The sequence below is a fragment of the Catharus ustulatus genome, chromosome 1 (assembly GCF_009819885.2).
Source record: "Catharus ustulatus isolate bCatUst1 chromosome 1, bCatUst1.pri.v2, whole genome shotgun sequence".
Taxonomy (NCBI): domain Eukaryota; kingdom Metazoa; phylum Chordata; class Aves; order Passeriformes; family Turdidae; genus Catharus; species Catharus ustulatus.
The window spans coordinates 27,994,438-28,011,641 of NC_046221.1; the positions used below are offsets into that span (position 1 = coordinate 27,994,438).

At 35.9% G+C, this 17,204-nt stretch overlaps 1 long non-coding RNA gene across 1 annotated transcript; it reads left to right on the forward strand.

Annotated features, from left to right (window-relative positions):
- Window positions 1–2,510: 2,510 nt before the first annotated feature.
- LOC117002325 lies at window positions 2,511–16,819 on the forward strand. The gene is made up of 2 exons (XR_004419266.1): window positions 2,511–2,727; window positions 7,744–16,819. It is a non-coding gene; the product is annotated as an uncharacterized LOC117002325 (long non-coding RNA).
- The last annotated feature ends 385 nt before the right edge of the window (window positions 16,820–17,204 follow it).

The window sequence follows — 17,204 nt, forward strand, 5'->3', positions numbered from 1 at the left end:
AAACAGGATCAGAAAAATATTGCTGAAGACATACTTTTTGAGCTGGATATATGTTCTGCAATATGATTTATGGAATAGGAATTCCATCATCCTCTTTATTGTTCTGCTAACTAAAAAAAATACTTTGAAATGGCAGTTTTCTTCTAAAATTAAGATTTATTGAAGAGATAATCAGAGAGATTAGACTTGTCAATGTCTGCTGGATATATGGTCTAAGCAACTCATTTTTCATTTTGCTGAACAATGTTTTGAGCTTATAACAAGTTTTCTAAAAAACACCCTTCTTTGCGTGAAGCCTTATTCCAGTAACTTAAGAGAATAATGAGGCAACCACCAGGTTTCTAAGCCATCAGAAGCAATACAAGACTCTTAAGTGTTCTTATGTTGCTTCCAGAATTATAACATAAAAATTTTTTCTTACTCAATTTTATTTCTACTTATTCTTTTATTCAATAGCTTTATGTAAATATATAAGTATGAAGCCTTGATAAAATTACATGTTGTATTTCTCAAATAGGATGAAATTCTACTGGTATCCCCACTGTTTGATGCATTGTATTAATTAATAAGTCTTGTCACATAGCAGCAGCCCTGAAACACGACAGGAAAGTAAATTTCTCATTGTAATTAGTGGCAAGGTATTTACATATTTATCCATTTTTTTTCCTACAAATATATTAGTGCTTTACATGAATTTTTCATTTACAACTTGCATATAGTGTTTCTGCCTGAATATCAGATAAAAGCTTAAAGGAAGGCTGAGTCTTTTAAAGGAAATCTCTTTTCTCACTTAGCAACCATTCATCATCTAAGCCTAGGGCCTCCTGAAAGCTGCAGCAAAGAAAAGGGTGGATGTTCTGTTTTTGCACTTGCTTTCTGGCTGTCATTTTTTTTATTAGCAGCACTACAGGGGACCAATTATACCAAGAATAAACAAGATATCTATTTAGGTTTTTCATTATTTGACTACTGCAGTTCCTTTTCCTCCATTAGAGATTTTCAGCAGAAAACACCCCATGGTTTTGCCTATAAACAGGATTTTGGGAGCATACTAAGAGTAATAGTATTCACTGGCGCAGAGTAAATACAATCATAATGTTGAAATTATTAAAATGTCTCTGGGTTTGTGTCTGCACAACTGCAAGCTTCAGTGTGAATTTCAGCCTGGCTGTACCTTCCACTACCTTTAAAAGAGTAAGAGCAATGCTGCCTTGTTTCAAAAACTTTGCCAGAAAAGAACAGCTTTAGCCAGTGGTCCCCTGCAGAGCATTCAGGAGATGTACTTGAGTTAAATAATAGCTGTGCCCATTTGTGTAGGTCAATGTTGTCAAATTTACAACCTCTGTCAAAGGGGAGGCCAAGTCTCTGCTTTCTTGGCCCATATGACTTACGACTAACCTTGTATATCCTTATGGTTTTACAGTATTTGTCCTACTATAATAACCTTGGCAAAGAAGAAAACAACACAATGCACTCAGAAAGAAGAAAGGAATTTGTACCACATTAAGCCACTGGCTGGTGATTGGATATGAATGGATATGAATGTTTGGAGAATGGATCACAAAAATGAAATAAGTTGTTTGTTTCTTTGACAATCAAAACGCACACTGGATGCAATCCCAAGCATTGCTCTTGCCAGATATATTTTTGATGATTGTGATTTCAGACACAATTTTCCATTAAAGCTCAAATGTGTAATACCATAAGGACAAGAACTGAAAATTAGGGCAACTACTCACACATCTATTCACACTAATTAACACTTACAAGATACGCGAGAGTCTATGAGTAAAACTCTTCATTCTTACTTTCATCTTTATTTTTCTTTTTCTATTAAGTTTTCCTGCTTTTAATGCTCATAGGCTTCCTGAGTTAATTTGTCTCAAAGCTTCCCTGTTTGTGAAATACCTTCCTTGTCTTATATGTGGAATTATTTCTTCTAGAAGGCCAAGAAAACACCAGCCTACTTATCATCTGAGTATTAAAAAACAATGACAACATTCATATTAAATATCAATAATAACGTGAGCAGTAGAATAAATTACTGTCCTTATTAATTGTAATTTCTTATCCCTCATATATGTTTTATATAGATTATAAATCTTCTGGGCATTAACCCTTCCTCTGTCTAAAAAAGAGGAGTTGTAGCTCCATATTTTGGATAAATGTAGGGCAAGGATAACAGTGAGAATGGTCTGTGGATGTGGTCTGCACATCACATTTTTTGAGTATAACTTGAGAGCTGATGGTTTTGTTATGGTGTGTATGTCAGATTGGACATATGCACACACAGTGTAGAATACCAGAAACTGAGCTAAAAATTGTGTAGGGAATGATGACAGCCTTGAGGTATTTCAGTATATTTGGCTGCTATTGAGCTCTGCACTTGTTTAAAAATACCTGTTTCTTTCCAACTTATTTTAGACTATTAAAATAGTATTTTTTTCATAGAAGTTTCAATACAAAGAAGCATTTCTATTTTTTGTTTGTTTGTTTGTTAAGTAGACTTCACATTTATATTGCACAATCTCTAGAATCTCTATACTTGATGAAAAGCATGAAGGAGTACAGTGGCAAGGTGGGTGTCTAATTCCAGATCTAAACTGCACTTTTTCCTGATGTTTTTCATTATTTCTGTAAAGAAGAAGGAGTTTAGAAGGATCAAAAGCTCTGAGCTGCTTTGAGAATGACATTCTGGAGTCCTTCATCCTGAAAGATGCCACATTGGTATGTATTATATTGTACTTAGAGAGGACACCTTTGTACAAAATTTAATCAGTAGATTCTCTGAATAATGGCAACAGAAATTCTCTATTTGTAGTTTGGGCACAGAATAAACATTCATATTTTGGTAAAGTAATTAAAATAATCAAAAGATCAATTATTTCAGTACTACTTTGACAGAGAATAGAGCACTTGGTAGCAATGATCCATCAGAATACAATAAAGAACATTTTGCTGATGTAGGAACTCTTTCTCTGACAAAACTCTTCAAAATATATTGGTCTGATGCCTCACAGAAGGCATCATGACTCAATTAGAATCAAGGGTCTCCAGGAAAACAGCTAATAAATTATGAACAGTATAACACTACACCAGTTCCTGAAAGCTGAACAATTGACAAAGGACTCCAGGTAAAGGCCCATTGGGACAGAAACTCTGTGAAATATCAAGCTATCCTCCAGTATAGCAAATTCCACACAGCAATATGTTCTTATTACTATTCCTACTTTAAAATCCAGCTCTAGTAGACTCTCCCCACTGCTGAGAAGACAGAATGAAGTAATGTTGATCCCAATACACAGCTAGCAAGGGAAGCATAAAAACAGACTAAGTGTCCATGTTCTGTTCTGCTCATCTCTGCCTGCTCTTGCCCATCTGTGAATGCTTCTGAGAAATCTGTAGCTATCAACTGGAAGTCTTCAGAAGTGGAGAACAGGAAACCTGCTGTGATTCCTCAGTGGATGAAGGGTATGTATGGTACTGAAGAAAATGCAAATACGGAAGAAGACCATGACTGTTATATGTTGTTTGCTCAGATGCTCTGCTGTCTGATGAAAGCATCATGAGCTCTAATTCTCCTATAAAAACTTGCACAGAAGATGACTGACTTGTCTGGGATAACATTACAATCCAAGTCGGCAGTTTCCTATGCCCCTAAATGACTGCACTGCAAATTTCACATGTAAAATAGTTGGAAGAGATTGCAGTAAAACTGCTCGGACATCTGGAAGCAGAAAAAAACCTGAACTTCACATTATTACCCAAATATATCCTTTATCCTTCATTTTCTCAGCTTTCCTAGGAAGACATCTTATTAACACCAGTTTTTAAAATAGGTGTAGTGTGTGACACAGATAAAGTACAAAAAGTCCATGTCTTGTGGAGGATGCAATGATAGGCAGTTTGAGAGAAGACAGTTTTGGTTGAACAGCATGAATGAGTCTCAACTATTTCAATGTTTCCATACTCAATAACCTTGTTCCCTAACCTGTAATATAGCACAAACCTCTACAAATACTTGGGGCATTACTGATTTGCTGCTAGGATTTATGGACTGAATGATGGGATTCACAAACTACATTGTGCTTCATGGAAAAAGACTTTCTTTGTCAAGAGGTTACATGAAATTTGTATTTGGACCCAGCTTCACTTCAAGGGTTAGATCCTGTGAAAACACACCCAAGCAAATAACTTGCCTATTGGTTTAAGGGTGCATGTTTTGGCTACAGATAGGCTATTCACATAAACAAAGCTGCGCATGTTGTTTTGCATGTATTAACTTGGATCTCATGTCTCAGTTATTTCTCTTTTTATGCAATGTATTTAATATTCTTGAACAGTATTCCTAGTTATACATACCAAAGAAAAAAACACTTCACAAAATAAAGGTCCCCACATATATTTTTATAACTCAGCTAATTTTCAAGTAGCTGGCTTCCCTTCTCCACTTCTATATTTGTCATTTAAAGAAGTAAACAAACTAACTAACAGTAAGCGTTGCGTCTGGACTTCATTCTTCTGTAATTTTTCATCTTCTAATAAGAGTGCTTATGTAGTTTGGTAAAAGCTTTGGTAAAAAGATGCTTTAATTGGTGCAGATAGATAGCCACAAAACCATCAGTTTAGCTCCACAACCATGATTAAACAAAGGAGTTTATCTCTAAATTGTAGTGTTTCCTCCTGACTTAGTTACATTCTGACATTTATTTCCATTTTTATTCATTTTGCTTTTCACTGACTAAATTATTTCCCAAATCACCTTATTTTTTCCTCATCATTCCTTACAGTTAAGCACTACTACAGAATTGGTTTGGCTCAATTTACATACTAAATGCAGTAAAATGTGTTACCCCAGAAGCACATGCCTCAGAATGTGACAACCTGAAAACATGTAATTTTCTATGTTAAAGAGAGTTCAAAAACTGTGAAATGTTTCTTTTTTTCATTCTTGCTAGGCAGATAAATTTGCTCCATTTATGGTCCACCATAGTCAGTTCTTAAAGTAATTTGTAAGCATTTATCTCACAGCAAGAGAAATGCTTCATTTTATATGTTAGGCTTTTAAGTTAAAAGTTGTCCATCTAGGCCTAATTGCATGGTTATTCAAAAGATTTTCAGAATAAATCAAACTGGTGAAACTGTACTAAAAAAAAAAAAAAACCAAACCTATGCTTAAATTTGGTTAGAAAACTAAGTGAAAACTGTAACTTCATTATTGATTTTGATTTTAATACAAGTTGCTAAGTAAAATTTCCAGGGTTTCAGTTCAAGTCAGCCAACTTGCGCTAAGAAAATCCATTTGGGATGCATCCTTAGTAAAGTTCTTCTCATAGTGTAAGTGCATCTACGATGCTGGAGACCATTTGGCTCATCACCTCACTTTCGGGCTACTCAGTCTACTTCATGCCAGAAGGATGTGTCTGTTCCTACTTGGTTTTAAACTGCAAGACAGGAGCCATTTAGGGGTTTAAAGTGCCTCCAAACCTTAAATGCTGATTCTTCAGAGCACCCTTATTCCTCTAGATCTGTGTTGGGCTTATCAAAAGAAAGGTCTGAGTGTATCTGGGCAGTGTGGACACTTTGTGGGGTTGGCAAGGAAAGGAAATTGCAATGAGACAAATCAAAGTTGCAGAAGGATGTAAAGTTGTGTTAACCCAACTATGAAAGATTTAAAAAAAAATCCTTATTAAGGAGTTAGCAACTTGTTTTATTGTCATCGTATTCCTTCAGATGAAGCTCTACTTGCCCTATCCACTTCTAGTAGAGAGGCTAACCTGAACATCATCAGCTAACTGCACATATTCAGGGTACCAAATGTTGTATACACAGTGCATTTGTTGATGGCAATATATGTGTGCAAATTTTTGCATAGTATACTAAAGAGAATATTAACAGAATCCATTTGCCATTTTCATAAATGTTATTCCTAATTTCAGACATGAAATTAATAAAGTGAATTCCTTTCACTGACTGAACTGACCTTGTAGATACTTAGTAGATCCAAAAGTTTCAAAATTTTAAGCTGTAATATTTTACTGAGCCACACTAAGCTGTATAAACATGTAGAGGACTGAATGGTGCTAAGGGATACACACAAAAACTGACCCAGGCAGATACGGTTCACAGGATACTCATATAGTCAAGTAATAAATATCAACAAGTTCTGGAAACCAAAAATAACCAAAATTATTGAGATCCTCAATAAATTTACTTATACTAATTGGTTACATTTTAGTGCAACTACTATTAAAAAAAGAGTGCAAATATTTTTAGTATCTAACCATTTTGGTTTGTATCACAGCTAAAAAAATACATTTCTGACAATTTTGTAAGTTTGAGTGCTAATATTACCTTACTTCCTGTTTTGTCTTATGCATGGTATAAAATGGAGTGCTTTAAAATACTGCAATAAATTATCAGAAGTTTAAGTTTTATATTGCCTTAAGTTTATCAGGAACTAGATAATACCTAGAATCATGGCTTAATTATAATTCAATATACAATTCCTTGGGGTTTCACTTAAAGGAGTAAAAATTCACCACGAATCATTCGGTTTTGCCATTTCTTTCACAAAGAGAAAGAGTCATTGAACAGAAATTTATCACACTTTTCCCCACCTTGGCAGCCCCTGGAAATGGAAAGCAAGCCCTTGAGCCTGGCCAGGTATCCAACAGCTCTGGTTATGATGCAGTTTTCTCCTCAGCTCCCCCTTCCAACAGTGGATAAGGGCAAAGACTATCTGCATGCAATTACAATTTTGGGATTTCTTAGAATGACTTTGGTTTTATGTATCTTGTTTAAGGTACATAAGGCTGGTGGAAAAATACTGTTGGACCCTTGACAAATAATTCTCAGTTTTACCCACAATTTATTAGCTACTCCAGTTTATATTTTGTAAATGGTACAGACACTAGAATTAATGTTTTGAACATTTTCTTAGCCAGAAGACTTTTTTCCAACTTCATATTCAAGGACTAGGTTTTTTTTCTGTTTCTGCAATAGTAACTGGGTTTCACTGTAATGTAACAATCCAGTTCTGGTTATTGCCTGAACATTTCATACTCAATTCAATATAATAGTTTACTTTTTCCCCACAGAAGGAGTTGCTTGGGATAAGAAATAATGCAGCACTAGAAAAGGAAGTCTATATGAGCTTTGTACAGGACAACACTGTGTAGGGGTGGTGCTGAGCATAACCTTCATGCAAAAGTGCTCTTCACAGTCCCAGTTTCATAAATAGAACCTGGTTTTATTCCTCTGAAGGTCTAGAAACCTTGTTCAACATCTAAGCTATCAGTTGAATTTCTGTTTGTCTGGTAATGAAGAAATTGCTTAAAATCAGGTACAAAGTAATAAAATACTAATTTCTTTCTTCCCCCGCCTGCCACCCTTCCCCTTACTATACTTGCCTTTACATATAATCTGTTTAATTTATCTTTTCCTATTCTTTTTATTCACAGTATGTCCACAATTCTGAGTTTAGGGTTGAGGTAATTTTACAATGTTTATCAGTTCCAATGTTAAAATAAATTGGACCAACTTAGTGTTTTCAGCTGTCAGAGTTCAAAAGCGAGAATTAAAACCAGCCATGCTGGGAACTAGAGATTTGGTGAACTCTAAGCTCTTCTTCAGGCAGAGGAAGCTACACTCATGCTTGTCAAGGAGATTAAGGAGAAATCTGATTGAGTCTGGAAGACTATTGCTGCAGTGGATTACAAGTTTGATCTTCTCTTTTTTCAGGGATAAACAACCTCAAGGGCTAGGACACTGGCACAGAAAAGCAGATAATATCACTGGCTGTGAAGAAAAAGTGTGGCTGTATGGCAGCCCCAATAAATGAGAGCAAATGAAAGTGAAGTAATCAATTCAATAAAAGTATGCTTGTGTGCTGTTGTACAAAATTGACACTTTTATTTTTGTATTTGTAGTTAAACGTGCACTCTTCCTCCAGCTCCTTTCTATCTTATTTATTCAGACTGTATACTCTTTTGGAAAGGTCAGTCTAGTATTAGGACTATGCATTGGATCCTGGAGCTATCATAGAGCAAATGTTTAAAATTGAGTCTTTGAATAACAGATTGAATAAACACAGGGATAGAGATTTATAGCTGCTGGTGGAGTGTGGAATTTCTAAAACTGCACTACATAAAAAGGAGGGAAATTAAGGAGAATTTAGCAACTGACAAAATACATGTCCTCTAAGTCATTGATGTCACAGACCACAAGTGTATTCAAAGAACATTAACAACAAAAAAAATCATACAGAAATTGAGATTGAGATTGTCAGAACTGGGTATTTCCTCTGGACCACATGTGTTATTTTTTCTTAAAGAGGTCTTACTTGTGAATATAAAACCAAATGAAATCCCCACCAACCAAACAACAACAATAAGATCATGATAACAAAGCAGGATTTCAAATTTCTCCTTTGTAATATTTATTATATTCCAAATCTATTGCAAGATAAACCATCACACATACATACATGTATATATACTATATATACTATATAGACACTTATTTGCAAAAAATAGGGCTATCCTATAACAACCAGTGAGTAAAGCAAACCACAGTAACATCCAATAGCATTAATTTCAGTGATAGCACATCTGCACTAAAAGCAGCTTTCTCTCTTCGCAGTGTATGCTTTCCAAGCAAGATCAAGAAAGGATTCTGATGGTTTTAACTCTATCCTAAAGCAAGATGATCACTAAATCAGATAAACTATTAATCTGTTTAAAGCTTGTTACTCCTGTTTTGCCAAGGCTGAGATGCTTTGCAGCAAAAAAAACCAGCCAGGACTCTGCCTGCCAAGAATCAGACATCTCATGCATGTTTCATAAATGTTTCTCCACTGAAAACTCAAGGATTAAGCAAACACTGGTTCAGTTTGCAAAAGGTTCCACTAATGATTTTAAATAACTCAGAAAGAAATCTTGGCCCCATTTAAAGCAACAGTAAATTTTTCCTCTATCTTTTAGCCTCAATACAAGCCCTCTAAAATTTATATGTCATCCCAGTGCACTGAATATGCTGATAACTATTTTTGCTACACTTGTTAAACTCCTAAATATCTCGATATATGGCTTTTTACTGTTAAGTAAAATCTCCTTAAAATTTGTATAGATTAATCCATACTTATCCCTGCATTGACTGTTCATAGAAAATACTCACTTTTAGAAACTAAGGTTTCATAACAAAGCTTTGCCATTTATAACATAACACCACCACACCCTAAAATATTGTGTGAAATAGATGAGCTCTCAAGTAAGCACCTTTTATAGCAAGATGAAAAATATTTTGACAGCATAGCAACATTGTGTCTAAAAGAATGTTGCTAAAGAGTCCTCCTTTACTTAGAAAATCATAAGCTTGATGCAGAGTGGATAAATAATAATAAACATCAAGATTTGCTTTCCAAGTATGTTGGAATACCAACATGGAATATTAAAACACACTAAGAAATGGGCTTACCGCCTGATATGCATTATGATCATAATCACTGTCATTGTACCTCACACACCTCACACAACTGGGAACTCAGTGGGGAGAAGATGAAGAGAAATTTTCCTTTCCAGGCAATAAAATGGCAAGAGAGCTGCTGACAAACAGCCACTGGGTGACTGCAGTAGCCTCTGCTGCTCTAATGAGGCACAGATGTAGGTGCAGCTGGAAAGGCTTGAAGGGCTGGCGCAGCGCAGCGCTCAGTGGACCACGTCCAGCCCCAGCCACACAGAGCTCACAGGAGAAATCCTGCCTTCTGCTTCCCCAACGTGAGGGACTCTCCCTTAACTGGTGACCCTGTGGAGATTCAGCTGCAAAAGCACACAGCATGCTCATGAAGTAGAGAAGATCACATGCCATTTAACTATCACAGGATATTTAAGCTCCGTAGTGGCTGTGTGAATGTCACCATATTGCTGTGGAACATATCACCTGAAGGGAAAATATTAAAAAGCATTTCATGTGTGTGTACTGTACTGAACTATCTGTATGTAAGTGCACTGTGTGTATACATGTGCACACTTTGGTAGAAAGTACTTTATACTCACAGGTGTACAATAAAAGAATGTAATTAATGCTCTTTGTGCTGTTTGCATTTTGCAGTTTGCAAGCACAAAACCACAGAATTCCCATGGTCCTTTTTTCATTAAATGATCTAAATCTCTCAGCCTTGCTCTTTAAAATCACAAAGTATGTTCCAGACCACATAAATTCACAAGACAGAGGGCAGTGCTGCACTGCAGTAATTGGGTCTCAGAAAGCCTGGACACCAGAAGCCGTGGCCTCGTGGCAGCGTGAGGTACCTCTGCTAGCTTGAACAGATGCTGTGTGCTATGGTCGTGGCTGGACTGCTACGAGTGTGAAAAAACAGGCTTGTTTGCCCAAAGTCACACTGCTGTGGGGCACAAGACTTAGCTGAACAAGTTTCCTTAAGGCTCAGGGCGTACTTGAAAGCAAGCCATGTGGTCCTTTAGCTGACAGCATTAGCCAGAACATCCAAGTACACCTCTCACTAGAAATCAGAAGTTAATTTTTCTTCTCTGTTGGAAGTTGCATGCATTAATTAGTCCTAAGAAAATTAATATAGTCAAGATTGCTTAAAAAAATGCAAGGTTTATTTGGCTTAGGAAACAGAGATAAAATGCAAAATAGTATGCATTCTACAGAACTAAAGTCACTGAGTCAAAAAATTGTGTAGCAACTGAACTTGCTAACGTTAAATGTGTTTGTGTGCATGTACAAAATAGTAAATATATGAAGTAGCTCTAAGAGTCCTCTCTGATACCTTGGATTTGTAAAGCAGCTTTTTTGAGCACCCTCTTCCTCTCATGGTTTAACCCCAGCCAGCAACCAAGTCTCACACAACTCTCTCGTTTTCCCTTGGTGGGATGGGGGAGAGAATCAGAAGAGTAAAAACAGAAAAACGCATGGGTTGAGATACACACAGCGTACTAGGTAGAACAGAAGTCACAAAGAAGGAAATCATACACTGCTTCTTTGGGCAGGTAGGTATTCAACCATGCCATGAAAGCAGGGCTCCAGCACACCAAACCATTTCTTGGGAAGATAAACACTGTCACTGCAAACATCCCACTCCTTCTTGCTTCTTCCCAAGCTTCCTTTTATCAACATTGTTTTCACACAGACACAACACAAAGCTTCATACTAGCTGCTGTGAAGAAAATTGACTGTATCCCCACCAAACTACACCGAAAATCCAGTCCTAAAGGGAAATGCTGATCTCATTGTAAGCAATCAAAAAATTTAATTTGATTACAGTGACATGAAAATACTACCATGGACATTCCTTCCTTCTTCATGGAACATAAAATACTTGACAGGCTCTTAATACAAACTCTGCTTTAGCTGATGGGGAACTCTCTTTTAATTTCAACAGGTACCTCGTACAATAATATAAAACCTGGTTTGAGACAAGGAACACCATATGTGTCCCTTCTGGATCTACAAAGATCTCTACTTGGTAATAACAGTCATTCAGTAGAAAACAAAACAATACAGAATACAAACACCTTTGTGATCTTTACAGTTGCATTTTTAAGTTAAATATTTACTATATTCTTTCTGTTTATGGCACTAAATTTATTTGGTTTTATGCTACCAAATAACATACTCATACAATCTTGAAAGAGGTAACAATATTTTATCAATTTTATATACAGTGGTATTGTTCTGCCCAGGATATGAGATCTCCTTTTTCAGAGAGATCAGGCTTCCATCATATCATCCATTTGTTGGTAAATATTTTGATGTCAAGCGCGGTCTCTATTGCAAATTCTAAAAGGTTTTACTTGGATCACTTAACTTTTCTGCTTACTCAGAAACCTGTGACACAGCTGTAATGAGATGTTGATGGGGAAAGGTGCTATTTCTTTTTAATGCAAAAGTAGCCAGTGATTCCAGCATGTCAGGATACAGCATAGCCTCACAGAAACAGCATAGCCTCACAGAAGGAAAGCTCCTGACAAGAGGAAGATATATGAGTGAAGAGGATTTCTCAGGCTAGTAAGCAGAAACCCTGGCTGTCTAGCTGAGGAGAGGATGAGAGAATAAGACTGAAGACAAGAAAAATGGATACCTTAATCAACATACCTACACACATTTATATACTGCTTTTCTCATTTTCTATAAATGCAACACACAAACAAAAAAATCCATCCAATTTTCTATGTCAGAATTCATGTACGAAAACATTTCCCTGTGACAATAATTTGTAATGCAGAAATTCATTATATTTCCACTGCACATTTACATCCTCTGCTTTCCTATGCCTGAGTGAGTAGGCTGCTTGTTTCTGTCTCTCCATTCTCCTTGCTTTGGATGTAACAAATCTCCCTTTCTGGGGTCTCCAAAAGCTCATTCTTCTTCCACATAAAAGCTCTCTGTAATGACTGAGAAACAGTAAAACACATCCAAATAGAATTTCAGATATACTACCGGACTGTTTGTTTTGCATTTGATGTGCACACAGGTAGATAATGGAATATTAAGCTTCATTCAGAAGAGCTCTGCTGTTCTTGAAGCAGACTGTTTAAGCTCCATGAGCCAGTAAATGCATCTACATGACTCATTTGACCGCTGGGGCAAGCACCTACACTTCAGGATTAGGAGGTCTACTGCTATGTACAATACAAATCATGTCTACTGCCTGACCACTGCATACTGGGCTCTGTGGTGGAAATAGTTATTTGGCAAAATGCTCTTAATTTGAAGATCTCATTTTAACTTTGCCTATAGTTCTCTATGCATCATCAGCCCAAGAAAAGGTTAATAAATTGTAGAATTTGTAAAAACTCAACTAATCTTCTCTCCAGCTACCAGGCCAGCTGTGAAAGATTTGCTTTGATATGGGAAATAGGAAAAGCTTGAGTCACCTTTCTTATCCTCACTCTGTAAACACTGCTTGGCAGTCTAGATCACATTTAAGTACTCAGCTGTTGTAGTTTGGGCCATTAGTCAACTCCTGACCTTATTCCTCTCTGCCAGGGATTGACAAAAGCAAACAATTGCCAGGGACCTGGATAAAAAGCAGGTCAGGTAGTCATTCTTCACAATCAATCCATCCATCTGTGAAAAAGAGGACTTTCATATTTAGGTGTTATGCCACCAGCATAAAATGTCTCCTGGAAATTTTGCCTCTCCTCATTTTGGGGAGAGTCATACCCAACTGCCTACTTTGCTACACTTCATTACAGGAAAAGTGATGGGGTATTTCTTCCAATGCTTTGAGTAGCAATCTGCTGAAAAACTCTTTCTGGTGATGCAGGTTTTAATTTTTGATACAAAAAATTAAAATTAAATTTAAGATGAAAGAGCTTCTGAAACCCTTTTCTATTTGAAAGCATAAGACAAGTTTTGTTCAGAAACAATAACATAGGGTGAGACATAAAATACTACGATCTAAAACTAATATAAATGGTTACTGAGAATTAAGTCACAAAGAGAAAGCATAAATTAAAATACATATGGCTCAGACACAGTTCACACGTTTACTTTATATTGTTGGAATATTTTAGAAACTGTGCTTCTATGGGGCACTGCAGAAAGAAAAAAATGCTATTTTCAAAATTACCCATAAAATTGTTTTTATTTTTATTTCACACTATGGCACTAACACAAACTTGTCAGTGGTAATCTAAATTCAGAATACAGTGCACCAGACCTTCTTCTGCAGTTATTCTGCTACTGCTTTTTTATTTTGTGCAGTAATTTAAACCCATTGGAATATCACACTGTTGTCTTTACTCTCAATCTAATTCTCACTGCATCCTAATAGGCCAAGCTGTCATGGCAGGCGTAATAAACAACTTCTGCATTGTCAAATATATGCAGAAATTGAAGGACATAAACTAAGAAAGCTCCTGCACTAAATCTAAGAACTAACTGTAATTGATGTAAAACCTGATGCATCTCCATCCATCTATTCCAGCATGTCTGTTGCTGGTTTTTTTCCTCCTGTAATACTTCCTGAACTTACCTAAGCTTTTATAAAGGGTTAGGAGAGAGATTACTTTCATATGAAAAAAAAAGAGCTTCAATGATCCATGGTCATTTCAAGCACATTTTCTTTATTGCTGGACTGAAATTTCCTCCCCTAAGCTTCCAAAAAAGCTAGGAAGTTAAATTTGTTTGACACAACATGAAGATAAGAACTTCTGAAACAAATTATCCCCTTAACATTCTAAGAAAATCCTAGAGACTATCATGAAGTGTAAGTGGAACTAGAGCAGGAAGTTTGAAACTGGGATGAAATTCTGCTTTCTTCGTGTTAATAATGAGTTCTGCTATCTCCCTGCTCTCAGTGTAGGAAAAAAAAAAAAGCTATCAGTACTGAGGAAATCTTATTAGATTCAACCCTATTTTTAAACAGCTGGGATCAAAATCTTCATTCAGACACACTAGTGCCACTCCATTAAATTCCAGCAGTGGCACCACTGGTAGAAAAAGAATGGCACTCAGATTTTTCACCATTAAGTAATCTGTTTTCATTACCTTCTCAGCAGTTTGTTTCATTTGCCTGCAGTAGAGAAACTAAAATTAGAAAACATTTCATGTTCATAGTTAGTTTGCTTCCAATGTGAAAAAAAAACCAAGTCTATAAATTTGTCTATTGGATTATGGCTTGTGCAGTTCTCTTGTAAAGTTGTCTTTACATTATAGTGATGAACAGTAAATGGTGTAGTGCATTATTTTGTCCAAAGTAATTCAAATTAATGACCCTAGAAATATTATTTTAGGTGCTGTTATAAAGCATTGACAATACCCATGAATATTACCAGCAGAATTTCTTTTCTTTGTAATGTATGCATTGCTATGTGTTAATAAACTATTTTCTAATCATCTTCAGAACTTGCTGTCTCTTGCAGGAGTTCCACTTGCCAGTCTTGTGTCAATTCTAGTAGCAAATTAATGTCAGGTAAATGCTGATAGCAAACTATCAAGAGTTTGAATACATTTTTCTTGCCTTTACTTGCATACTCATGTTCACATCTCACCTCACCTAAAGCACCACTGATTCTGACTGAAAATAGAAAAAAAATTGAAGTGTGGTAATCTCTTAGGTAATCTAGCCACCTTGTAACTGTGAGAATTATGTTAGCTTAGATTAATTTAAATGAAACTTTCAAAAAGGAGAATAACAAAAAAAAAAGTGAATTGTTTTTTTGGTTCAGATAAACATTACTCTGGATGCTAAAAATGGATTTGCTTCTCAAGAAGGGAAGAGGTGTGTATCTTCCTGCACTGTACTGGCTCATGTGATCCTTACTAAGAAAGTGTTAAGCCTTACCAACCACAAATAGTAGCACTTTGAAATTATTGAAAAAAAAGACTCCACAGATTTCTTCCAAACCACACAGTACCAGAATTAGCACACATTTGGGAAATATGCCATCATAGCAGTGTACAGAGACACTCTTAAGAAGCTTAAAGATCAGAGGACATGAAATGATTTGAGCTTCACAGAAACTTCTCTTGACTAAATGTCAAGATCACTTCCAAGAAAATGCTAATGGATCACAATAGCATGAAGTCAACCAGCTTCTGGATTTCAAAAGAGAGGACTGAAGAGTAAGGTTTCTATTAAGTAATATTAAAAAAAAAACCCACTGTGGCAATGATGCTAGTGAACATCTGTTTTCTGTAGTTGTCACAGACCTGTTGTGCTTCACTTTGTCCTGAAGAAATGGTTCTGCAGCTCATTAAGTTGCATCCATAATGAGGCTGGCCAGTCAGTAGAAACAATAACTTTGTCTGCACTTGCACATGTCTATTTTTTTTGTCAATTAGTTCATTCAAAATTTCTTAAATTCCTGTAATAACTTCTCAATCTCTCTTCCTGACAAATTTTTACAAGTGAATGAGCATTAAACATACATTTCTTTATTTTAAAGGTTGTTCAATAGTCACAACCAAACCAACTTTAAAGTAAAGCAGAGATTGAAAACAGATCTGAAATGTATTCCTCAGATCACATTTGCCTATAAACCCCATAAAAAGTTAAATTATTCTTTTAATACCAGGCACACCCTAATTTTTTAGAGGCAGCTAGATATTTTATACCCACAACGAGCTTTCCTTACTGCAGGCAAATAAAAATTTTTTCAACATGCTGTATGGAGTATGTGCTCATGTGCCAGAACTACAGAAATCTGTAACTCTTTCTATCCTAGATGGGCAGAATGAATTTCAGATTTAATCACCCTGATGCATAATCAGGACCACTGATAAGGAGACACAGAATAACTGTTAACAGAAATCTGATGCATGCACAAAGCTGTAGCATGCACAATGCTTTAGTACAAAAGTAAGAGATGAATCTTCTGTATGTGGCTTATGAAAAAGACATGAAGACCAGGTCCATACTGACCATTCCAAAAATGTGCCACAAATGGAAACTGAGTGGCTGTGTCCATCTCAGTTGAAACCCAAGACAGCAGAATATCAGCCTCTTTCAGATAACACATCTGCTTAAACAAAATGATAAGCCACAGCATTTATGAAGAATTCCATTTTTTCTACTAATGATGGGATTTGTTTCATACAAGTTAATAGCCAAAGCTAAATATGAGATGGACTCCTAAGAATTCAAAATGCAGTCACTTCTTCATGTTGTCTTCAGGGAATGCCATCTTTGGCTTCCTGAAGAAAGAGGTACATGATGGTTTTAAAGAAGCAGCTCTAAAGATCCTTGAATATTTTAATACAGATAAAATACTGCCCAGCTGCAAAGCCGTCTTTCAACAGTACCCTACAAAAACGCAAAGAAATATACACAAAGAAAGAAAAAGAGAGAGAAAAAGAGTAAAGAAAGAAAAGAGAGGAAGAGAGAGGAAGGAGGGAGACGAAAGAAGAAAGAAAGAAAGAAAAGAAAGAAAGAAAGAAAGAAAGAAAGAAAGAAAGAAGAAAGAAAGAAAGAAAGAAAGAAAGAAAGAAAGAAAGAAAGAAAGAAAGAAAGAAAGAAAGAAAGAAAGAAAGAAAGAAAGAAAGAAAGAAAGAAAGAAAGAAAGAAAGAAAGAAAGAAAGAAAGAAAGAAAGAAAGAAAGAAAGAAAGAAAGAAAGAAAGAAAGAAAGAAAGAAAGAAAGAAAGAAAGAAAGAAAAGAAAGAAAGAAAAGAAAGAAAGAAAGAAAGAAAAGAAAAGAAAGAAAGAAAGAAAGTTTTACTGTATTTATTACTTGTT